This window comes from Dermacentor andersoni, chromosome 4, assembly GCF_023375885.2.
Source record: "Dermacentor andersoni chromosome 4, qqDerAnde1_hic_scaffold, whole genome shotgun sequence".
Classification (NCBI taxonomy): domain Eukaryota; kingdom Metazoa; phylum Arthropoda; class Arachnida; order Ixodida; family Ixodidae; genus Dermacentor; species Dermacentor andersoni.
In genome coordinates this window covers 26706221-26732338 of record NC_092817.1, presented here as the reverse complement: position 1 = coordinate 26732338, position 26118 = coordinate 26706221, and the positions used below count along the sequence as shown (strand labels likewise).

The window sequence follows — 26118 nt, the reverse complement described above, 5'->3', positions numbered from 1 at the left end:
CCCCTTTAACTGTTGGCGAACACGCCCCGCGGTAGCTCAGTAGCTTTGGCATCGCGTTTCTGAGACCGAGCCGCAGGTCACGGGGTCGATCCCAGCCGCGGCTGCCGCGTTCCCATGGGGACGCTCATGTACCGTGGTTTGGGTGCCCGTTAAAGAAGCTCAGGTATACTCAAAATTAATGTGGAGTTCTCCACTACCACGTCCCTCTAATATAATCAACTGTGCAACATCGTAACGTTAAAAGCCCTAATTTAATTTGAACGGAAGTGTCGAATGCCGTGCACTATTTTTATTTTTATTTTATTTGTAAAATACCTTACAAGGCCCCTACATGGGGATTGAGTAAGGGGGGCATACAATCAGTAACATACAATCTATTAACAACAATAACAAATGAAATCAGCAGCCAAGTGCACAGCCTAAAAGTCAGAGAAACATATTAGCTACATAAAGCTGCATATGATTACAATAAAAAGGAACAATGTAAGTTTGTAACAAACGTATTACAGTGCAAGAAAACGATAGAAAAAAAAATTACACAGAACAGTGAGTGTGATATTAATGGTTAACATGGGTTAAGCGAGTTCAGTGATTGCTTGAATTTTTCACGGTCAGTTTCCGCAACTATGTTGTCGGGGAGGCTGTTCCAGAGCCGAATGGCACGTGGAATTGCAGACGAGTTAAATGCTTCTGTTTTACCATAAATGCGCGTGAAGCTATGATGGTTGTATCATCGGTGCGACGTGTGCGATGACGTTTCTAGGTGTAAGGAACGTTTGTTAGTGTGGTGGGCGTATTTGGTGTGGTGGACGTATTCATTGCCTATTTGACTTCGTGCCGCGTTTTCCATGACGTATTAACTAATGACTAAACTGTTCTCTTTCTACCTTTCTGTTTCATTCTTCTGCAATGTCAACGCTTGAAAGGTGCAGGATAGCTCTTTGGCCATACCTGGCCCTTGCGCCACTAAACAACAACAACAAGGTGCAGGATATATGACAGGTTCGTGATCCATTATAACGAAAGAGTGCACAAGAACTAAGAACGGGAACAAAGAGCACAGCGCTGGATATCGTTTTCTGCATAACGCTACTGTACTGATTAAATCCCGCTGACATTTTATTTATTTTTGTTTTGTTTTTGACGGGAGTTTCCGTGATAAAACCGAAATTCATGGAATGGAGAAGCGGCAGAAATATGTGGAACGACGAAAACACACAGCTTAACGTTGTCCGAGACGTAACCAAGACTCGAAGCAACATGGGTAGTGATGCGACAGCCATCGTCCATGTTATGATAAAGGGGATATTTGTCACGCATTATCAAGGCGCTCAAAATTTTTTTTTTAAATTGTGGTTTTACGTGCCGGAACCACGATCTAATTATTAGGTACGACGTAGTGGGCGACTCCGGATTAATTGTTGACCACCCGGGGGTTTTTAACGTGCACCTAAATACACCAGTGTTTCGGCATTTCGCCCCCATCGAAATGCGGCCGCCGGGATTTGATTTCGAGACCTCGTGCTTAGCATAGCTACGCCAAAGCCAGTAAAGAACCACGGCGGGTGTTGTTGCAGATACGTCAGTCGCGTAGTTGACACAGGATCGATGTTTCAACGTATTTCCAGCCGACCTGCGATGCATGCAGGCCGGACGATACAGACTAGCAGACAACTGCTGATCCTTTGTACATAATACTTTGTCCAGGAGGCTCGCCATGCGGGCTACGGCTCCGCTGATTATAATGTTTCTGCGCCGAAAGAGCGCGCTCGCACGCATGCATTCGCCATCATTTCAAAGGCGCGCCCTGAGCAGGCAACGCGCTGCGTCCGCATGCGAGATCTCTTAATCCAGCGTCGATATTAAACCGCTTAGGTCCGAGCGAGCAGCGCAGCCAACTAACGAGAGTGTACGTTACTGTGCAAATGAAAACTGTACAGCGCTCTGAAAGGTGAGCTGGTGAATTGGCAGGCATGGTTCGCGCATATCCGCATATCTGCGCACAGGATCGACTGTTGGCAGGCTGTAAGGGTCTCCGGCTAAGCCGTCGTCAACTGTTATGATTGGATAGCCGAGTAACGGCAGGGTGCGCTAGGGTATGCGAACGAATGTGACATGTGAACGGCTTTCACTAGTCGTCTTCTGATTGGCCATCGCCGGCTATACAGCTTCCGGCGAGCGCTGAACGGTTTTATCGTGCCTGAATCTCGTCTGCGGGCCTGAGCGCGAGATCGCTACCAGCTTTCAGCGCTAGCGGGAACGTAAGCCCTGCGAGCGAGGTATAGAGTGAGAGCAGATGTTTTAACGGCACCCGCGATAAACTGCGCGGGCAGCTGGACATAGCCGTTTGTGTTTATATAGCATCTTTTTCAGTAATCTTATAACACGCACGACAGCTCGTCCAAAGCGGAAAATCATGAAAGGAACATATTATTCCCAACTGCAAAGGCTGCCGAAGCCTCGTTGGTTGAGAGAGTTATTAACCCCGAACTCCGAACCTATAACACGCATAAGAAGAAGGGCCGCTCAGCGCTGAAGTTCACCAATATATTATACACGCGGCGATGTCGAAACAGCGTCGTTATCTATTGAGAGCCAGAAGCAAATGCAGCTACATACACGCAGGTAGCAAAGTTGGGCAATATCGAAAGGGTGGTAGCACGAAGGCAACGCTGATAAAAGGCAAAGTAAGTTTTTAAGGGTTTTTGGGGTTACATTCGAGAGCACAACGCATATACAAATACGTCAGCCCTACACCAGGCCGGCTTTATAACAAATGTGCAGTAAATTTAAATAAATAAATATAGGAAACATATCGTCGCTTTGGTAATAGTCTGGCTCCTCATTTTATAGCGTGGCCCCGCCCTCCTGGCCTCACTTTACCACCGGATTCTTTCTCGTTCTTTTTCTATTTTTTCGCGCTCCACGCATTTCTTTTTCGCACGTAGTTGTGGAAATTGACGCTTGTTTCCTAGTGAAAATATACCCCACTGAGAGCGTTATATCTCCACGTGTGTTATATTCAACGCAAAATAAGCTAATTTAAAAAATAACGAGCATGCAAGCAGATACTTTCTTTATGACCTACATTCATCGTTCCGCGCCAGTTTTTACGCATGGCTGCGAAATAACGACGCGTAAGTTTATCACCATTATTTGCCCCCCGAACAACCCTAACTACGCCCAAAGAAGAAAAAAGAAAACAAGATGAAACAAACCTTAGGTGGACCGTATTAGGTGGAAAGTAAGGAAAACGAGAAGTGACGTTGAAGCTGCGAGTGCAAAAACGTTAAACAAAACCAAAAAGGAAAAAAAAAACGACAGGTCAGACAGGGACGTTTTATGCGCGAACGTCGTTAGGACAATAGACAGAAAAAAGAAAGAAAGACACCGGAGAGAGAAGCATTCTGTTCCGAACGAGAACAGTGACATCTAAGCGGCCTTCCTTCTCTTCTGGTATACAGTAAAAGAAAAGCCATGATAATCTTTCGGACAAACAGTGCGTAAACGCAGCTGCGCAAACTGACCGCGCGATGCGTTCAAATCCCGTAACGCCCTTTACGAAGCCATCCGAGCGTTCGGCAATCGGACACGGACGGATACGCCACGAAGAGCGCACGCATGCAGTCACTGTGCGAAAAGATGCAGAAAGAGAGAGAAGGAGAGGTGGAGGGCTGGTGTGGACCACTCGCGTGGTAGATGGCACTTATGTATCTCTCTTTGCCTTTTGCTTTTTATCCCTTTAGCTCAGGGATGCGTGTAAAGCAGGCCGTATTTTCTTGCCTCCATTTGCATTACGTTTAGGCGCGGTCCGTTTCCCGGTTTAGCTGTCCTGTCCAGCCTTCAACAGCAGCATGAGCGACAGCCCTGAAAGGAAAGTGATTTCCCATCCACAACAAACAATATAGAGGAGGATATGAAAAAAAAAAAAAAAAGATAACAAGACGAGAAAATAAATAATAATCATAATAAATAAATCAAGCATAGGCAGGCGAAAATATGTAAGGTGAAAAAAAAAAGATTTAGGAGGCGCTGGGGAGGGGGCGAGGAGTCTACGTAGCGCGTAGTAAAGGCAGCCGGGACAGGCAAGAGCGCCATCTGGCGCCGAGCAAATAACCCGAGCAAATGCTAGGAGCGCCGTCGCCAATCTGAGCAAAACACGCCCATTGCTCTCCCGTGCTCGAAGTGGTCCTCGCAGCTAGTGCGCGCCAAAGCTTGCTCGTTCGGCACGTGCCGGAGAAAAGGGGCGGTTCGGGTCCGGTGAGGGGCAAAGGCACTTTAGCCGCGTGGCAACTGTGGTCGTGGTATTGCAAGGCTTTCCTTCTTTCCACACACGCACCCGGTATCTACGAAACTCCGAAAGAGAAGCAGGACGACACAGAGAGAGGCTTAGGGTTTGCTACAGGTTGATTCGTCTGTATATGCCGTACGCACGCGAAGAACAAAAATAAATAGAGAACCAAAAGGAAGGCAGCAGCCGTGCTCGAGCATCCTCCACTGCCGGCGGTACACGGCAGTAGGTTTAGTGGCCAAATAGTCCTCAAGGCAAACACAGTCCCTCCTTTGAGAGGAAAAAGTTCTCCAGACAAAGTGTACAAAACGACAAAGGGAAATAACCAAGTTCGTCACTTCCAAGCGGAGTCCTTGTCGTCTCGCTCCCGGCTTCTTCGATGCAGTTGACTGCAGCGCTGCAAATGCTGACCGAACGGAATGACTCGACGCCACCCATCTGGTGTAACATTACTTGTTATAAACTTGTAAGGCGGAGTCACCAATGTTATCCCTCGCGTTAGCATTGCCAGTTGACACGAAGCTAACAAAACTTCGATAACCCCGTCGATGCAGTAGGCAGTCGACTAGCCGCTTTTTATCATGTTATCCCGTAACCGCCAATTGAGATGCATTTATTCATAAAATGATACTATGCGTGCTTGACAGCAGACACTGAAGAGCGTTGTGAGTCGGCAATAACGGATAAGCTTCATTCCATGCCCCGGTTGACATATCAGCTACTAATTTTTTATTTCTTTCATAGAACGACCCACAGTTAAATGCATAGTGTTGTCTCTGCTGCTTACCAAACTAAACCTACGTGAAAAACAACGCGGTGAGTGTCTTTTATGCGAACTGAGCGCCTTAATAGTTGGTATTCTTTTTTACTATTATTATTCGATAAAAGTAAGAGATTTATGGTGCTCGCTTCTCGTTTTCACTTAGCTACTCCTTCTCGCATAGTAGCAATAAAACTAAGTGATGATATACGAACACAGGTGATCAGTGTGGCAACTATGTCTGTTCTCAACTTAAGAACGCCGTGTGAAAGTTTGTGAACTACTCTCATGAAATTTTCACCAACTGCATTCAGTATAACCACTTTGACTGTACTTCGAGGTGTTTTTCTTTCTTTTTTTTTTTTTTGAGGTATACGTCGGAACAGAGGTGAAGCTGGCGCCGCTAAGCGTCAACACCTGCCTATGTACATGTCATAAAGAAAATACACAACGTATGCAGCCGAGAAATTTGATTACAAAACACGCGAGCGAAAGGATGGGCAGTGGGTGAACGAAAAAAAAGAAAACAATAAAATAACGCTTTTCACTTGCTGACGTGTTAGGTCCGTGGCCATCAAAAGTGCCTCACAATGCAATGAAAGCACCTCAAAGCTCCTTTGAACACGCTGGAATGTGTGAAGGGTATCGACCCCACATGTGTATAGTTGAGTGTCTCGTTCGTGCGTATGTAATTGTGCCTCATACGTGCATCTGAAACAAACATGTGTACCTAAGGAATATCAGAAGTTGAAGATATATTAGGGGACTTGCACTTTTGTAGTCGTCGATACATGTTTTCGTTTCATATTTAAAGATTATCGACTGGAACACTTAATATTTCTCTTGATTATTTATTTCCTCTTGGGTGAAAGGCATTAGGACCTAGGACCAGACCTCTCAAATCCTGGCGGTTCAGAGGGCTCGCGAGAGGGCCGTCAGGTTTCACCTGATGGTCCCTGAGTGGGCCTAGCCAGGTGACGTTGAGTTTACTCGCGTCTGCTGTGGACCAAATAAAGTTGTTTCACTCACTCACTCACTCACTCACTCACTCACTCACTCACTCACTCACTCACTCACTCACTCACTCACTCACTCACTCACTCACTCAATCACTCAATCACTCTTAGTTATTTGTTCTATTTAATAACCACATGAGAAGGAGTAGCCGTCGCGAGTGAACGGCGAGAAAAAGTCCTATGTTTATTTAAATTTCAATAAGACAATAACAATAAATCTGTCGCTTCTTTTTTTAATTCCTCAAGCTATGCATTGTGGTTAGATAAGACGCTTCCTCCAACTGTCGAAGCGGGTCGCGGACGAGTCCTCGCCCGCCCGGAGACAGCGATCCCGCTCGCGGGGTCTGCCCGGAACTGCACTGAAGGGCTCGGGGGGCGTAAACTGCTCGGCGGCCGCGCCTCAAGTGGGGCCAAGTGGAGACGGCCGCCCGGATCGCCCGCCCTGCCGCCACTCCAACCCTGGCCGCGTCCGTCTCGAGTGCTCTGCTACACGAGTGCCGACAGAACCGCTCGGGATCGGTTGCAGCACCCTGTATAGTTCGCCACTGTGCGTTCATTCGCATGCAGGGAAGCTCACGTACCTTGCCCCCCCCCCCCCCCCCCCCCCCTGTGGCAGCGCAGAGGCCGGAGTCGAGCCTCACCTAGCCGAAAAGTCAGCGAGCCGCCTCTTCGCGTCCATCGGAAATTTAGTTTTCTTTCTCTCGAATAAACGTGAAATGTTTCCTTTATATGCAGACCCTGAACAACAGCGCCGAGACGAATCATACGCAGCACAGAGCGCTCACTGATGTGTCCTCGAGTCCCTCATTTACTATAGCATAGTAAAAGGAGCGCAAGAATAACGGCAACACAAGACAGAGAAGTTTTTCGGTGCTCCGATTCCTACCAGGCTCGGGCATCTGCGAGAACGTGAGGCAGGTCGCGATTTCGCGCTACGGCATCACTGTGGCTGCGCCTCTCTCACAACCTACGCTGCCGGTTCTGCCTGGTATGCGTGAACCCGACACTACCAACGACGAGAGCATCTGTTTTCGGTAGCCTCTCTGACGAATGCCCTGGCGAATTACGCAACAAACGAGCAGCGGCCGGATAGGCCACGCCATCTCGAGACCAAGGTTTTTCTGGTCGTCACAATACGCCGCCCTGCACAACCGCACCCGCAGCTGAAGTGGTGACGCAGCATGCGTCAACAAGGGCAACAAGGCACACTCGCGACACTCACAGTTCTCGGACACTGCCACCATTGCACGCTGTTCGACGACGCCGACTTCAGCGTTGTTCTCTTCAACAGCCTCAACTCTCGGCACGCGCCAAGAGCCGGCCATCGCGCCTCAACTCTGCTCGCCGTATTGCACCGCACTGGGAGCGCAACCGTCGACAACGGAACACGACGTTCTCAACGCACAAGACAATGCGCCCTGTGTACAGACACTCTCAGCCACGACCGCCAGTGTGCCCGTCGCCGCGACACGGACTTTACCCGGACTCCTTAACGGACGCTACGAATTGCCACTTATGGATATAAGCTTACAGTCTCTTCTTTCTATACGCGCCTTTTGCACATATTTCAATCGCGCTTCGGGCTAGAAGGCAGGCCCTGTAGCGGCGCGGCTTTTGCCTCTACAGCCGCTGAAGAGGACGACGGCTCACGTGCGTGTAGCGCGCGAATAGAACACGCTAGCGCCATGGCTGGCCGGCATGAATAAACCGTGGCTACGGCTGCTGCCTGTTCGCGCCGCTTCCCGCAGGTACATTTTTGCGCTGCTTTTACTACGATGGTCAAGCAACTCGCCCAGTTTTACACTATATTGCATTCACTATGTGCGCTATACTTCCGAAACATGTTCCTATATAAATCAACTGGACCAAGTTCATACCATTTTCACGAAGATGCAGCGCATAAGAAAGGTCAGCGCCCATTTTAAACTCGAAACACTAAAACCAATATGACTCGATTTTAATCAATCTACATTCATTTTGCATAAGTGGGCAGATGGTGAATTTTCGCGCCAGCTCAATATTATGCATAGGCAACACATTTGTCCCATAGCAACACAATTTAGCTTGTGACACGTTTTGTTTATTGTTGTTTATTTAGCATTGGCTGATAAAGCTGTTCATAAATCCGTATAGACATAAGTTCAGCGTTTGTCCTTTCTTCTCGACGTTCAACCACAACACAAAGAGGTTCTCTAGGCTGGAAATCGCTTTTAAACTTCGATAGATAATAAAGCTTCATCTGTTTCTCAACATTCATGTTCACAAGATTGGGTACTCTTTTCCAAAACCTTTCGTTTCCAGCCTTCGAGACTGTGCACTCAAAGTCTGTGATGCAAGATGCTACAGCGATGTGTTTATATTCAGCTTCTTTCCCGACACCATTTCACAGAATATATAGTTTCACACTATTTCCAACCTTCTCACGGTATAACATCCCCATACAGTCTGACGGATGACGGTAGGACGTATAATTCCGGCCACTGAGCGCAATTCTTTGAAGAAGTTGGTGTGTCATGCTTTAGCGTCTATACGTCGCTGTAATTGTCCTCTTCTGTACACACGTGGTTTATTCCGTTTATTTAATATGCCGGCCACAATAACGCATCCACGGCGTTTCCGATATCTGAAATAAATAAAGGAAACCGGAAGGCGCCAGACAGCACAGTCAGCTGAGCCCGGAATCACGCGGTGTAACCGGAATAAGCAAATGTAGACTCGTACGCAGCCACAGGCATCAGCTCGCTTACGCAAAAAAAAGAGAAAAAAAAACGCGCACGCAGCGCTCGAAACACGATGCGCAGCGGCGTACAGGGATAACGGCTATGTCGGGAGGTACGCGCGTGGGCAGCCAATGCCTCTGGCGAAGTTCAGCGAATCGGGTATCCGCGTTCAACTTCAGTCCGGCGAACACGGGCAGGCTCGCAGTTGCGGATAGGTTTTCGTCAGCGGAATGCGCGCGCGCCTACACCTGTGATGACGCAGTACCCCGGACAAGAATCGGTGCAAGCGCACCCTTGGTCTCAGGTGGCCAGTCAGCGCTTTGTTCCTGCATCGGCAGCCGCTGCTCGTCGTCGCCTTGCAGCGAGTTGTGTCCTTGCAACCTCTGAACGCAACGCAGAGCAAACTCCACCACGCACGAACATATAGATAAGCCTTCTATCTCATAGTAATGACCGGCACGTAACCGTCCGCCGAAGAAGAGAGGTGGTTGCATCTATTGCGTGCACTTCCCTCTGCCTCAGCTGACGGTTATACGGATTATAATCTACCAGTTCCAATATAATCCTTTGATATCGATGACATATTTTTGTGCCTTTTTTTTCTCGCTATAAAGCTTTAATAACGCACAGAAGAGCAGCTGGTTTTGCTATTTCATTATCATATTACCTGTTGCAGTAGGTCACTGGCTATAACGTTCTGTTCTGTAACTGAGCACGACGTCGCGGTTTCGGTTCCTTGTCTACAAAGCCGAATTCAAAGATTACTCAAGAGCTGTTCACTACAGCGTCTCTCTTAGCCCATGTGTTATAACACTGGATGTTAAGCACCCTCGATTCGGCCTTATATTTTTGAATGAGTCCAGAAAATAACCGAGGACACACAGAATAGAAGCAATAATAAAGCCTCTCGGATTCCCCTATCAACCGTTCAACAAGAACTATACTGACCATATAATGGAACACGCGATGTGAAGCTCAAGGCGATGAAGGAGACACCAGTGAAGATCGGTAAAGAGAGAAGCGCGAACACGAACATTTTATTTTCGTGTTTTATGGTTTTACAACGACGAGACGTGTGACGATTGCGAGGATCATCGACAAAAGCATCCTTGTGGCGTAAATAAACGTTTCATTGATCGAGATTGCACCTAACGCAAAAGGACAATAAGCAGCAACACAAATTTTATGACTAGAAAACGACCTTTGCGAGATCTGGCTACAAAGGGGTCCCTCCCAAGTTGTTGTCTGTAATGGCGATTCACCCGCTACCAGTCAATGGTCATGATGGATAAAAGGCATGGTTTACTAGCGTTACAGCATGAAAGTAGCACTTTGGACGTTCCAAACCTGCTGTCGAGATACCGACATTTCTGCGTGGTTTGACCGCCAAGAGGGGAGACCCAGCTGTCGCCTCTCTACAATTTGATCTCCCACTCCGGTGGTCCGCTCGCGCAAGAAAAAAGAATGAATAAAGGAAAATAAAAGACAGAGAAGGAATAAAGTGTAAGGGTAACCATGTCCTTCGAGGGACACAAAAGAGATGAATAAGATTAGTAAATAACGCCCCTATAATGGTAACAAATGCCATTCCTGTCGTGACAGGGAGGCTTCAACGATTCCTCGTTGACAGGGAGCAACGATGAACGGGTGGCGACTGCGCTATAATGTACAACCACATCAGCTCGCCGTCACTTCAAGGGCTTCACCTGCTCTGGCGTGGTTGTTATTATTTTGTTTTATCGGGAGAGATGACATTGTGTTATAAATGGGCCAAAACTAAACCTGGAAAGTTTCGAGAACGTTTATTGCGCCGCAATTGCACAGATTCGAGACAACACATTGAAATCCATAACGCCACATTGACGCGCCGGCGCTGATGTTCCGGCGCACAATTAAACAAAAACAACAACCTTTGTCTTCATTCTCTATCCCTTTAATGGGCACAACTGAGCAGAGAAAACGCATCGCTTTGTGTCTAAATCATTAAAAGCGCGTACTTCATCAGGTATTTTTCATTGAAAGTCAAATTCGAAAGCAGACAAGCATTTTCCACCGGCGAAACAAGTGGGACCCATATGTCAAACAACCCACGTGGGCTATTTTCATCAAGCGGGGCAATACATGTCCTCGTAGCCCGCTTCCGCCTCTTCATGCCTGCTTGTAAAATGATGAGAAGCAGCCTGTGTAGCCAATATAAGCGCACTATACACGCTGCACGTGCAGGTTTTGCATGTTTTTGTTGTGGTTATTGTGCACGGTTTGTACCAGCACCGAATTCGTTCAGGGCTTCCCAGTAGGACAAGTATTCTCAGAAAACTGATGCTTAATTCCAATTGGAAAACCTCGAAGGCGATGAATGTCTTGTAAGTAGCGCTTTGATGTGTGAGTGAGGCCAATAATTGGATAATCCATTTTAGTAGGTGTGGGCATGGCGAGTTGAGATGCCAAACCTCACCAAAATCAAAGATTCACAGCTGTACTGAAAACATGTCCCCAGGTATTTCCAATGAAAGAATGTGAGAGAAAGTGGGCTTTTACTGTGTCTTCAGTCTACTGCAAGGAAAATTCGATCAAAATAGTCGCCATTTGTCGCTGTGGTGGCTTGAAGAAAGGCGAAAGAAATGACTAAGCATAGTGGATAAGGAAGAGCAAATAAACAATCGGCACAATCGTTCCGCCTCGTCGAATTATATGAAAATAAGAAAACAAGAAATGCGCTCAATAGGTTAAGAAACATAGCCACACAGGAAAGTTCAGTTGCAGCTGTTACATTTCACCGCCACAGAGCAGCGAGGTTGCCCTGAAAAGTGGGATTGATATGTCCCACTGTCCCTCAAAAGCCATTCTACCATAACCGACTTCATAACGCGAAACTAACGAAAACAAAGTTTTGAAACAACGCTTCATTACTTTAAACTGATGTAATACATCTCTTTAGTGCCTATTTAAGGCTAGTGAACTGTGTCTTATAAAACTGGGCTGGCTAATTCAACCCAACCGCCAGCCACCGAATGCATGGACTGCTTAAAAGGACAGTTCTTGTACTTTCTGTTACAGCTCGTGAGTTTGCGCTCGACGCGAAGCAAGACCATGCGCCGGGGCTGTTGTCAACAATTCCTCTAAAAAATCAAATAATTAAGGATCGAAAGGTGAGACAACCGCGCAAGTTGGAACATTGTCACGATTAAAACATTGCCCAAAGAGGCACGGTACATGAGGTGAGCACAAACAAGCTAACGACCACAATTTCGCAGCCGGGCAGCCTGCAAAAACAATACGTACAGGAAAGTACGTTTACAGAATCGCGCATGTCCACGTTCACACAGAAAGGTCAGTAGCCTTCGCCCTGAGTCCGGAGTGCCACAGCGACAACAAGCACTAGGTGTATCGCTGCATAAACACGGTAGCAATAAGAATAAGACTGAAAGCAAGCTATCGTTCCAAGCATTAACAAATTGGCGCTTGAGTTACACGCATGAAAGGCACATAAGCAGCTCATTTTGCTTCGTGGACCTTCCGCGACGAGTAGTGCATAAGCAAGGAGAGTACAATGAACCCGTGTAGCGAGAATTTAGTTTCGCTTTTGTCATATTCTCATAGAGTGAAAAAAATGCGCTATCTAGAAATTTAGAATGATGTGGCTCGTTTCCAAAAACGCTTTTCTACCCCCCTTCGCCCCTCCCGCTTTGCGACGTTCATTCGCGCCCACACAGGAAAAACGAGCAGCGTCCCACGCTTGTTTGTATCATTCCCGGTAACCTGAAAAAGCTTTTCCGCTTTTACTTATCAGCAGTGTTCACGCAGTGGATGCCAGGCACTGTTTACGAACGTTCCTCGGTCCTTAATGTTATTCTCCTCCTGTTACAAGCGCATGAACAGCGATAAGGGCGCTTCATTTAGCTGATCAGTATGCGTCATTCAAGATGATGCCGCGGGTATATGGTTACATTAAGTGACCTCGAAGAAACCATATTTCTGATTAGCTGATGATTAACTGCTTTCGTTTGTGTGTGTGTGTGTGTGTGTGTGTGTGTGTGTGTGTGTGTGTTTGTGTGTGTGTGTGTTTGTGTGTGTGTGTTTGTGTGTGTGTGTGTTTGTGTGTGTGTGTTTGTGTGTGCGTGTGTGTGCGTGTGCGTGTGTGTGTGTGTGCGTGTGTGTGTGTGTGCGTGTGTGCGTGTGTGTGTGTGCGCGTGTGCGTGTGTGCGTGTGTGCGTGTGCGTGCGCGTGCGCGTGCGTGTGCGTGTGTGTGTTGAAGCGACGAGCATTCACGCGTTGCTACACCGATTTTGCTTTATTTCATATTTTATTTTACTGCACTGTATGCGGTTTTTTTATTTTTGCGCTTTTTACGCCACCCCAGTACAGTGTCATCATTTCAAGGTGTCGCCAGCGCAAGTAAACAGCACTGGTATCACAACAAGAAGCATCGGTTATTTTCAAGGTTTTATTTACTGGTTTACTGTCTTGCAGAAGAGCTGCGATATGGGTCAGTTGGTACATGCAGTTGGAACAGTTGGTGTGCATGCTTGTCAAAGGACGAAAAACAGAGGAGAGACGTGGTTGTGTCCAGGGGCGGCTTGCAGGAACATTTAATAACGTAAATAATAACGAATTTAAGAACGAGTTCGTAAATTTTCCATAGACAACGCCGAGTCCGCACAAGAACGCGTTCTTAAATTCGTTATTATTTTCTTTACTAAATGTTCGTGCAAGCCGTCCCATGGTTGTGTCCAGAGAGTCGTTGTATCCAGTCATTGTGTGCTACGTCTCGCCTCTTTTCTTCTTTTGACTGGTTTATACCTCAAGGTTATTGTCTTGATCACAGAAAAAAAGCAAACGCTAGGAGAAGTAGCCATATTGCAGCCTGTATTTTTCAAAGCTCCAGCTACTCAAACAACGGCGTCGCTTTACAGATATCTTCTCTTCTTACCGAAGTTATATGAGGGTGAAAGCTACAAAGAAAAGAAAGAAATGTCGTAATTGCCATACAAATCAGTCGCACGATCACTTCGGTGGTAAGTTATTATTGCGGTATACCTTACAGTACAGGTGGCTGTCTCTCACTGACAGTGGGCTTTATGAACAATAAGATTGATCTCTCTCTCTCTCTCTCTCTCTCTCTCTCAGCAGTTCTTGCATAGAGTGGGAAGGAGGGTGGGGCGAGGCTTGGGGAGTGCTCTAATACGGCAGCACGGCAGCATGCCAGCAACGAAAAGATGTGACTAACCAGAAACAACATTAGCTCTGAACTTTCAAAAAATGAAGCGCCAACAGTAACGGCACACAAAGAAGGGACAAAACACAGGACAAGGCGCTTCCTGTCTGAAACTAACAGTGGCTTTGCGTAGGCAGAATCGAGATTAACCGCTATGCGCCGGCGTTCGATCAGTTCGAACGTTATTTATTTATTTATTTATTTATTTATTTATTTATTTATTTATTTATTTATTAAATGCAAGCGTGTTGTGGCTTCCTTCTAAGAGCGCAAATTTCTCTTTGTCTAAGGCGTGGAGGCACTCGTCCAAGATAAGCCGCCCGTTTTGCGTGTGGCTATATACTGCCGACACCGACATCAAGGAATGCGGCCCTGTTTTACGCCCGGAGGAAGAACATCTTCTCTAAACATTACTCCGCGCTACCTTGTATACACACATGGCAGCTGCAACCGGCATTCTTAAAGTAGCGAAAGGTTGCACGCACTGCGACGGGATGACGTAAGCTGTTCGCGACGAATTAACCACAACGTCGGCGCGCGCGCTTCCTTCGCCCAACGTTGCACTTGGAGGAGGAACGTGCCTGCAAACATTCTCGCGCGCACGCGGCGGCCCGGGCAGCCTCATCTCGGCGCCCGCGGACAAGCCGACGAAAGGGGTTGGAGTGCATAAGCCTCGTTCCCGAGGAGCTCTGCGGGTTTGTTTGCGTCGTCGACCTCCGGGCGGAGAGAAGAGCTCGTTCCGACAGCACCGGCCAGAGCGGCGTCCGCTTTGCGCTTCTCAAAGGAGACGCACTCATTTGCATAAACCGCACGGTTATGAAGGAGTCTCGGCGGCCGTAGAAAAGCACCCCCCCCCCCCTCCCCTTTGCTTCGAGGCTGCCGCAGCCCGCTCAGAGGGCGCGGTGAAGCGGAGACCGAAGCGCCCGCGCCCTCCAGCAGCGTTCTAAAGTGATCACTCGTCTCGAGGTATATGGTGGGGGAGGGACCCCTCGAGTGAGATGCCGTCGCATCTTTCTTCATTCGGCTGTTATCCATTTCCTTTCTTTTGTTCTTTCGTTTCTTTTCGGTTCAACGCGGCACTTGACGAGTCCCGCGGGATGTAAATTGAAAGACAATGCGGATATTTGAGAGAGCTTCGGAGAACTGCCGTTTCTCTCTGGCTACATCACTTTCTTTTGCCTTATGCGAGTCCAGTAGGTCCAGCGCTCGGCGCCGTGCATGAAGAATAACTGGCAGCGTTTGTACATAAACTGCGGCGCGCGAGAGTACTGAATTAGAATTGGAAATGTCGCGGGTACGTGTCCGAAAGACGCCGGACGAGAATCGGACATAAATAGCGTTAATAAAGTTGCGAAGACCCGCGAGCTTGGCTTTATAGCGCTTCCGCGATATGTGCGAAGGTCAGCTCTGGTGGTACATACCAAGAAGGTCAGCCTGTCGGTTTCCCAGCGACACGAAGGATGTCTTCTCCTGCTCTACTTTATTTTTAGTTTGCTTTATCTGGCCTTATCCGTACTGCACTTTTCTTTTTTCGACGTACTGACGTCACAAACGCATACGGTGCGAGCAGAGGGGGAGAAATAATACTGACCTTTACTGCTGTGCGTCGTGTACTTCAGAGGTACGGGATCATTGATGACTGCAATACATGAGAAAACAAGAAAGCAACGAGTTAAACAAAGCAACAAACTAAGCATGTAGAATGAACAGTAATGATACGGGTTTGGCAGCACGCAATAATCTCATACATCCCGCTACGAAGAGATTCCTCAGGCACCGTGAGAATGGGCTGGCAAAAAAATAAGAGAGAGCAAATTTTTCCGCTGGTAAAAATTAACTCTTGCGAAGACACGGACCGTATATGCGGAAGCTGAAGGAAGTTCGGATACCGATAGGAGGTGAGCAAGGTCGTCTAATAATTCTATGCAGATTACCAATGGAATGTCCGAATTAAGTGTGGCCGAATAGACGTCTCAATAGCACTCAGGGCTACGAGACAACATGAACGAAACGTCACAAACACCACAGAGGAGCACTAATCATAGGTCCCTCAGCGATGGGTGGGCGTGGAGTTCAGATAAAAGCTGGCCGCGCTTCTATCAGTGCTGGACCATGACATCCGTAACTACAATGCTATGAGCCATCCATGGTCAGAAACAAAAGAAAAGAAAGAAAGAAAAAAGAAAGCTCCCTTTTGACTACTTCTCCAAATACATTAGGACTATCACTCAGCAATTAAGCATACTTTCTTTTCTTTCCTTTTCTGAAGCGAAAGCAAAACGTCATTTTGTCAACGGTATACCCTTTCGTCGCGCATATTACCATTATATTAAATCATTACCAAATATCTGAAATATTCGTTTCCAAGGCGGGAACTTAAGCTAAGCGGGATGATATTGCGTGTGAACACAATAAAAGCAGACGGACGGAATGGAGAGGAGAGGGATCACCGGCAAATGACCATCGGCAGGTCCTGCCCGTTCTTCAGGGAGGAGGGCGTAGAAAGAATTCAAAGAAGGAAAAGGTAAAGAAGAAAAAATCACGTGCTCAGCAATATTGCCGAACAAATAACCTTTAAAGAAAGAGACCATTCTCATCAGCAACGTTAAACTGGCCCCAGTATCGCTGCATGGCTATCTGAAGAAGAGGAATGCGAGAATGTGTCTAAATTACCTGGCTGACGAATTCTTCAGGGGCATAAGTGCGGCAAGGAAACCCACAGGATGAGGAAAGCAACGCGCACAGAGTTTGACGTCGAGACCCCGTCAGTCGTCAACTCAACGTATATAGCTGCGGTCACCACGCACCGTACGCGACGTTCTCTTTTGTAGCACGCAAACCGTGCCTCAACTATACGCTATTGACACAGCTCTCGACTCATCTCAGCCGAGTGCCCAATCCTCGCGGGGCGAGCTTGACATTGCGGGCACGACATGTCTGTCTACCACCGCTCGGCAGGGCAATGGAATGTAAACATCCTCGACGATGGAGGAGGAGTAGCGTGGAAAAATGCCCGTATCTCGCCGAACGCCAACCGCACCGCAGAGCCGCGCGCTTGTAATAAGCCTCTCATCTTGTCTGCCGCATCCGGATATGGCGCAACGGTGCGCGTTCACTTCTGCAATGATCTTCGTGGAAGCGGTAGGAAATGCTTGGGCAGCACAGACATGCAATACGGCAGCGCACTACTGGTTATACATACTTTGGCAAAGCAGGAAGTTTTTTTGAAGAACGTCGAGCGAGTAATATTCTGCACTTCGTTTCACCTGGCCTATCGCAGGATCCTTAATCAACTGCGTTTCATTACGGACACTAAAAGAAAAGTTATTCAATAAAGAAGGAAAGATGAAAAAGAATGGAAGAAAAAATCGCGGAGATATGTCGCCAAGGGCCACATGATTATTCCCATCCTGACGGAGACAATAATAGAAAAGTGCTGTCTGATTGGCTGATAGAGGGCAATAATTGCAGGGAACATCGGCGAATAAAAAATTAAAAGCAAGCCCACAGTACTGACTCAAGCATGTCAGAAATTGGGACCTTGATCACAGAATATCCGACAACTTACCGAGCCGTCCGTGCCGAGCTCGAATTTTTGAGCAACGGAAGTCTTAATTCCCACGTGCGGAAACGCTCCGAAGACACGCTTGTTCCTATTATATCTCTGTCTATATAGTCATTAACCATATAGTCATTGGAATCTGAACCTCGCTGCTGAGCACGAGGTCGCGGGATCGAATCCCGGCCACGGCGGCCGCATTTCGATGGGGGCGAAATGCGAAAACACCCGTGTACTTAGATTTAGGTGCACGTTAAAGAACCCCAAGTGGTCGAAATTTCCGGAGTCCTCCACTACGGCGTGCCTCATAATCAGAAAGTGGTTTTGGCACGTAAAACCCCATAATTTAAAAGAAAAATCTCAACCTGGCAACGTTTAACGCTAGAACGTTATCTAGTGAGGCGAGTCTAGCAGTGCTATTGGAGGAATTAGAGGGCAGTAAATGAGATATCATAGGGCTCAGTGAAGTTAGGAGGACAAAAGAAGCATATGCAGTGCTAAAAAGCGGGCACGTCCTGTGCTACCGGGGCTTAGCGGAGAGACGAGAACTAGGAGTCGGATTCCTGATTAATAAGGATACAGCTGGCAACATACAGGAATTCTATAGCATGAACGAGAGGGTGGCAGGTCTTGTTGTGAAACTTAATAAGAGGTACAAATTGAAGGTCGTACAGGTCTACGCCCCTACATCCAGTCATGATGACCAGGAAGTCGAAGGCACCTAAAAAGACGTGGAATCGGCGATGGGTAAAGCCACACAAAATACACTATACTGATGGGCGATTTCAATGTCATGGTAGGCAAGAAGCACGCTGGAGACAAGTCAGTGTGGAATATGGCATAGGCTCTAGGAATAGCAGGGGAGAGTTATTAGTAGAGTTTGCAGAACACAATAATATGCCGATAATAAATACCTTCTTCCGCAAGCGGGATAGCCGAAAGTGGACGTGGAGGTGCCCGAATGGCGAGACTAGAAATGAAATAGATTTTATACTCTGCGCTAACCCTGGCATCATACAGGATGTGGACGTGTTCGGCAAGGTGCGCTGCAGTGACCATAGGATGGTAAGAACAGAACTCGAATTAGCCTAGACTTGAGCAGGGAACGGAAGAAACTGGTACATAAGAAGCCGATCAATGAGTTAGCGGTAAGAGGGAAAATAGAGGAATTCCGGATCAAGCTACAGAACAGGTATTCGGCTTTAACTCTGGAAGAGGACCTTAGTGTTGAAGCAATGAACGACAATCTTATGGGCATCATTAAGGATTGTGCAATAGAAGTCGGTGGTAACTCCGTTAGACAGGATACCAGTAAGCTATCGCAGGAGACAAAAGATCTGATCAAGATACGCCAATGTATGAAAGCTTCTAATCCTACAGCTAGAATAGAACTGGCAGAACTTTCCAAGTTAACCAACAAGCGTAAGATAGCTGACATAAGGAACTATAATAGGGATAGAATTGAACATGCTCTCAGGAACGGAGGAAGCCTAAAAGCAGTGAAGAAGAAACCAGGAATAGGCAGGAATCAGATGTATGCGTTAAGAGACAAAGCCGGCAATATCATTACTAATATGAATGAGATAGTTCAAGTGGCTGAGTAGTTCTATAGAGACTTATACAGTACCAGTGGCACCCACGACGATAATGAAAGAGAGAATAGTCTACAGAATTTGAAATCCCACAAGTAACGCCGGAAGAAGTAAAGAAAGCCTTGGGAGCTATGCAAAGGGGGAAGGCCGCTGGGGAGGATCAGGTAACAGCAGATTTGTTGAAGGATGGTGGGCAGATTGTTCTAGAAAAAATGGCCAGCGTACCAGAATCTTGGAAGAACGCTAACATAATCCTAATCCATAATAAAGGGGACGCCAAAGACTTGAAAAATTATAGACCGATCAGCTTACTGTCCGTTGCCTACAAAGTATTTGCTAAGGTAATCGCAAATAGAATCAGGAAAACCTTAGACTTCTGTCAGCCAAAGGACAAGGCAGGATTCCGTAAAGGCTACTCAACAATAGACCATATTCACACTATCAATCAAGTGATGGAGAAGTGTGCGGAATATAACTAACCCTTATATATAGCTTTCATTGATTACGAGAAGGCGTTTGATTCAGTCGAAACCTCGGCAGTTATGGAGGCATTACGGAATCAGGGTGTAGACGAGCCGTATGTAAAGATACTGAAAGATATCTCTAGCGGCTCCACAGCTACCGTAGTCCTCCATAAAGAAAGCAACAAAATCCCAATAAAGAAAGGCTGAGGCAGGGAGATACGATCTCTCCAATGCTATTCACAGCATGTTTACGGGAGGTATTCAGAGACCTGGATTGGGAAGAATTGGGGATCAGAGTTAATGGAGAATACCTTAGTAACTTGGGATTCGCTGATGATATTGCCTTGCTTAGTAACTCAGGGGACCAATTGCAATACATGCTCACTGACTTGGAGAGGCAAAACAGAAGGGTGGGTCTAAAATTAATCTGCAGAAAACTAAAGTAATGTTTAACAGTCTTGGAAGAGAACAGGAGTTTGCGATAGGTATAGTGAGGCACTGGAAGTGGTAAGGGAATACATATACTTAGGGCAGGTGGTTACCGCGGATCCGGATCATGATGCTGAAATAATCAGAAGAATAAGAATGGGCTGGGGTGCGTTTCGCAGGCATTTGCAGATCATGAACAGCAGGTTGCCATTATCTCTGAAGAGAAAAGTGTATAACAGCTGTGTCTTACCAGTTCTCACGTACGGGGCAGAAACCTGGAGGCTTACGAAAAGGGTTTTGCTTAAATTGAGGACGACGCAACGAGGTATGGAAAGCCGAATGATGGATGTAACGTTAAAGGATAAGAAAAGAGCAGATTGGGTGAGGGAACAAACGGGAGGTAATGGCATAGTTGAAATCAAGAAAAAGAAATGGGCATGGGCAGGACATGTAATGAGGAGGGAAGATAACCGATGGTCATTAAGTGTTAGGGACTGGATTCCAAAGGAAGGGAAGCGTAGCAGGGGGCGGCAGAAAGTTAGGTCGGCGGATGAGATTAAGAAGTGTGCAGGGACAACATGGCCACAATTAATACATGACCGGGGTAGTTGGAGAAGTATGGGAGAGGCCTTTGCCCTGCAGTGGGTGTAACCAGGCTGATGACGATGATGATGATGATGATAGTGATTAATAATGCCCTCGTAAGCATCCACATGACCGAGGATAACTGTCGAAAAGCTTAAATTGGGTGTATCAAAGAGAAAGAACATAGAGGTTTTTATCAATAAGCAGGGCACCCTGAAGCGGCCTTGCAGCGAAATATGTGATTTCTTCTTTCTTGTTCTTTTTTCGTAAAGCTAAATAATCGCTATCGGACTTGGTCAGATGAAGGTTACATACGTAAGGAGCTCAATGTGTCCGTCTTCCCAATTTCTCGCTCTGTTCAGATCTAGCACCTTTCCCTCCTTCGAAGCCACTGCCTTCGTAACTGCGACGGGGGACTGGCCGCGGCGTGTCGCGCGATGTTGTGGGCTGCGAACGAACGGTTCACTTCTGTTCGGCTGCTTCGTAAACTGACGGACATTCAAGCTTACCGAAAAAAGCCCGGCACTTATTATAGACACGCGTGCGTTTGGCAGGAGAGAAGACACCGCCGCTCAAGAGCTGCCACAAGAAGCAGACGAGAACCAAACAACAAACACGAGCTATATACACGAGGAGTGAGCAAGGCGAGCAGCGGCAGTTTCATTTTCTTGCTTCTTGTCTCGGTAATCCAGGAAGTCGATTAAGGAAGTGACCGGCGGCCTGCTAGGTGCGGCGACCAGGCGGAAGTCAGGGCGGCTAAGATGCGAGAGGCCACAACCGCCACTGCGCGCGCGAGCCTTGTTGTGACAGGTCGCGCGCGCGGAACATCGCGCTCGAGTCAGGCGCAGTCGCCCGCCGGCACAGCAGCAGCAACAGCAGCAGCAGCAACGCCCAGCATGGCTTTCACAGCGGGACGTAGACCCTCCCCTCTCCTCCATCGGTTCTTGACGCTAATCCTCCTGCGTCACGGGCACCACTGGTGCACGGGGCCCTCGCCTCTCTCGAAGCGGTGGAAAAGCCGCACAGCGCGCGCTGGTTGACGCGTGGTGCAGGAATAACAGACGTCCCTCGAGAACGGTTTGTTACGACAACGGAGCGCCTTGTAAAAAAAAAAAAAAAAATACCTAGAGCGAAAAAGTCGAACCGACCGGGTCTGGAGCACCATGCTGCGTGCAGCGCAATTCAATCTTGTTTGTACAGCAACGGAAGGAGAACCGGCGTCGCCACGACGAAGTCGGAAATACATTTCTGTGGAGCTCTCGCGGCATCTTTCCAACGGTAACAGATTAGTTTCTTAGGGGAAATAAAAATTGCAGCTGAAGGATGGGCGCTGCTTTCCTCAACCACTCCGCCCCCGAAACCGCGCAAGAGATGACTTCCAAGATTTCTGTAATTTTCCTTTTTTTTTTTTTGCAATGAGGTTTCTGAAAAACAGTAAGGGTAAATTTATTTTAATATCTGCGTCCTTATATTGTGAAAAATTTGTTAGCTGTCACAACATGTGGCTGCACGGGCTGCTTTCCGGAACTGAAAGGCGGTGTCGCTACTTATATCTCCCTTTCGTGTCGTTTCCTTGGCCACTTGGAAACCTTTTCGAGAGAAGCGGCCTATACTTGCAATCTCGGTATATAGTCTATAGCATACTAATCGAAAGCAAGGAGCAGTTCACGCGTCAAGAAACACAAATCGTAACGCTACTAAAATATTCGAGCACAGAAAAGTTACAATGGTAGCGAAATCACAAAATTAACTGGCAAATTGAAACAAGAAAACGCGAGCCGGCGTTACTTGCTTGTTTACGCCGTTGGTATTCGTCGCAGCGTGGTGACGTGAGGGCAAAACACGGAAGGATGTTCCCGGGTGGGACTTCGGCGAACAGTCGTGCGTTTCAGTTGAATGTCCACTGCATTTCTATAGCGTTGCTTCATGCTATATATAACACTTTGTTCTTGTGGCGAGGCATTAATGACTGCATTTCTATTGTAGACCTCGGAGACCACTGCGCGATCCTATCTCATCAGCTTTTCGGTAGGCACATGGAAAGAGCGTTGGTCGCCTTTTTCTCAAAGCTGAAGAAGAGTTAAATGTCTGCGCAAGGCACACATGCTGAACGAATATGCGTACTCGCCCTTCTTTTGTATTCTCTCTTCTGCAATACGAAAGCGTAATACAGATAGAGGAAAGGGCGGGAGGTTAACCAGAGGCGAGTTTTCGGTTTGCTACCCTGCACTGTGGGGGGATCTATGGGTTGGAAAGAGAGAAATAGAGAGAGAGAGAGAGAGAAGAAAAAAAGCAGAGGTAAAAGAAAAATCGTTCCAATTACAGGCATTCACACAGGCCGATTCATCTGAAGAAGCGCAGTAGGGCTTGCATGGCCTTCTGATGCGATGTTAAGTCGCGTCGAAGTTTCAGAATTCTTTCTTCCGACGGAGACTGGTCGTCCAACTGGTTCAGCACGATGGCAAGCGATTGTGTCTGCACACTGCACTGCGGGCACAGGCACAGAACATGACGAATTGTTTCCTCGTCGCCACAATCGCCATATGCTGCAATGTCGGCCATCCCTATGCAGAACGCATAGGTATTGGTACATGCGACGCCCAACCATAGCCTACACAGTAGGAGCGTTACATCAACAAGCGCCTACTGGAGTTTATTAGAGGACGTCGCCATAAGTGACGCAACTGATCTAGCTGGTGGCCCCTGACTGGAAGTGCTTTCATTTGCTGGAAGCTTTCCGAGATATCTGTACATAACAAAGAATCGCTCTAAACCCACGTACAGCAGAGAGAATATGTGTAGCGTCACAGCAAATTGCCTGAACGGAACAATCGATTGAATGAAAGACAACCCTAACATACGCTCCTAAGGAACATAAACCACGCGCTCACCGGAAACACGTGCCAATGTTATGGGTGTGTGTGTGTGTGTGTGCGCGCGTGTGTGTGTGTGCGAGCGTGTGTGTGCGCGTGTGTGTGCGTGTGTGTGTGTGTGTGTGTGTGTGTGTGTGTGTGTGTGTGTGTGTTGGAAAGCACACTTCTAAATAGTTACCCGAACGTGCGCTTACAACGATGTTCTCCATACTACTACAACAAGCAAAAAAATGAGCCATGTGAACGAGGACGCAGAAAGAAGTCCTCGTTGTATCTCTTACTTTGTCGTGCGTTCTCCTTCACATCCCACCATGTTCACTCACAAGAGTAGCACAAGGGGGCGACTGGGAGAATGTACACTCGGATCCGTGCGTCGGCACAATTTTCAGGACAAGCCGTCTCACACTATCAGACTACGTTGACACTGAAAACTTTCATCTGTTCCTTCATTCACCGCGCCGCCATTGTTCTAAGGCGACAACGCACCGTGGAACGAGGGGCAGAGTCGCCCACGATCGGGCAATATCAAGTTAAAGTAGCAGCAGACACGGTTACGCTGCCGCTAGCAGCAAGGGCGGCTCGCGTCTGAAGTACAAATAACGCTCCCGCAAGAGAATGAGTGTAGCGAAAGAGTGGCCCCGGCGGCCTCGTAACTTGGCTGCCGCCGCCTGGTCGGCCGGCTGCCGCGAGCGACGCGATGCTCAAAGGGGAAGGGGGGATGGGCGTCACACGGCCTGAACAACGAGGGTACCGAGTGAAGTAAGCGGCGGCAGACAGCGAGAACTGGTTATGCACTCTTGACCTTGCCGCCGGGTAGACGCCATGTTGGCGTGCGCGAGTGTGCAGAAAGGACCCACCGGCCGGTCACGCCGGCAGCGGCCGCGGTGCCGACCGGACGCTGCCGCGGCCACCACCGCTGCGGCGGGCGACGCTGCGTAGACGCGGCCTGCGGCTATCCGCGCCGACGCTCGACGTGCATCTAGGCGCGAACCAACAGTTTGACGCTTGTGCCACACGCTGGATGATTCCAGCCTTACGTGCTTAAAATGGCGTGTACTACATACAAGGTACAGTGCTCGGCGAGCGACGCGAGGTACTCGGACCGCATGGCAGCCGGCGAATTTTGCGCCACCAGCGAACGCTCTGTGATCGCTGAAGGGACTGAATGCAGTCAGAATACATCACAAATTCTCTCACTTTTATGTGACACAAAAATGGGTCACCTCCGTTTTCCCAGCACCTACCGGTGGTGCAAAAAGTGCCGGCAGCCTCGCACTCCGAGTTTCGCGTTTCAGCTACTGAGCAATGTATACATATACGTACCGTCATTTCGTCCCATAGTGCCGGACATGACACTAGGCACTTGAAAGAAAGATGCATGTTCGGTCTTGAACTAAGAAACATTAGTCACATGCTGAGTGAACTTGCTCCTGTTTCAAAGCGATGCTTTCTCTGACACTTCCCCTCACTTTGTGGGTGATGGCTGCTGCAGCTGCTGCTTGTTGCCGATTATACAGGTTGGGTCACTGGGTATATGAAACGTGGACTGTGGCACTGGGTATGGGAACGCTCTTGGCCAATCTCCCGGAATGGGTATGTGCCACTGGGGAGGTGCTCGTACACACGAGCGGAACAAGAGGTAAGAAGTGAAGCAGCCGAGTGCGGTGAAAGAAGTTGAGTGAGCTAACTCCATCAGCCTCTTCTCTTGGAAACTACCACAGGTGTGTTTGCTCAGCCGTGGAGGAATGTACAGTTGTTTCAGGGAGATTTTCTTAAGTTCATCATACGTTACTTTTTATTCAACTGTTCGTGATAATTTTACCAATTTCAGTAATAGCTGCAATTTCCTAATACCATCGAAATATTGGCAAATCCCCCGCAGTGGGTGTGCGCCACCATAAGAGGAAAACAAAAACAAACCAAACCAAAAACGTAGCACAGCTTGTATTGAGCGAGAGCTACACAGAAGTCAAGTGAAGACATGGCACTAAACATCAAAGAAATCTTCACTTATCCACCGCTTCTTCCGCATTTGATTGGATGATTTTTTCTCTCTCTCTTGTGGTTGTTTTTAGTTTGTCACGTCAACTTAGGCTTATCGATAAGGCGTGTCATGATGTTCAACCAATAAAACAAGACGAATGTTAGTGCTCGAACTTGTTCTATTCAAGTTATTCCCTTCTTTGTTCGGTTCTATAACATGGAATGGACCACGGTTATTCGCTCAAACATTCCAGTTGCTCAATAAAGTGAGCAAGGTGATCGTAGAAAAAAAAAAAAAAAAAAAGAGATAGGTGGAATGCGAAGCCCCCGAACACTGCTTTGCAATGCTCCTTCGAGTTCTAAAGTCTTTTGTTATCGCGTGTTCTTTGTCGCACATTGCATTTGTATAGGCCTGTAAATTAAGGAAAACGAACGTCGTGTACACATGCCGCTAACGGGAGGGAACCTCTTTGTCGCACTTGAAATGAAAACATAACAGTGTAATACATTCCTGGTGCACCGAATACCGGAAGGAAGCGCATGATGTCAGACAGGGAACGTCGGAGATCACCTGCACAACTTAACGTGGTCATATTGACGAGCACTGTGCTGTCGAAAGGGCTGGCGACAC

At 47.7% G+C, this 26118-nt stretch overlaps 1 protein-coding gene across 2 annotated transcripts in view; it reads right to left on the bottom strand.

Moving 5' to 3' along the window:
* Positions 1 to 26118, bottom strand: part of LOC126536596 (uncharacterized) — a 330135-nt gene that overhangs the window by 287961 nt on the left and 16056 nt on the right. Inside the window, exon 2 of one of the 2 annotated variants that reach the window (XM_050183626.3) lies at positions 15594 to 15641. The exons of the other annotated variant lie outside the window; for it this stretch is intronic. The gene's annotated coding sequence lies outside the window, so the exon portion shown is untranslated. The remainder of the gene's footprint in view (positions 1 to 15593; positions 15642 to 26118) is intronic. 2 annotated transcript variants of the gene reach the window in all.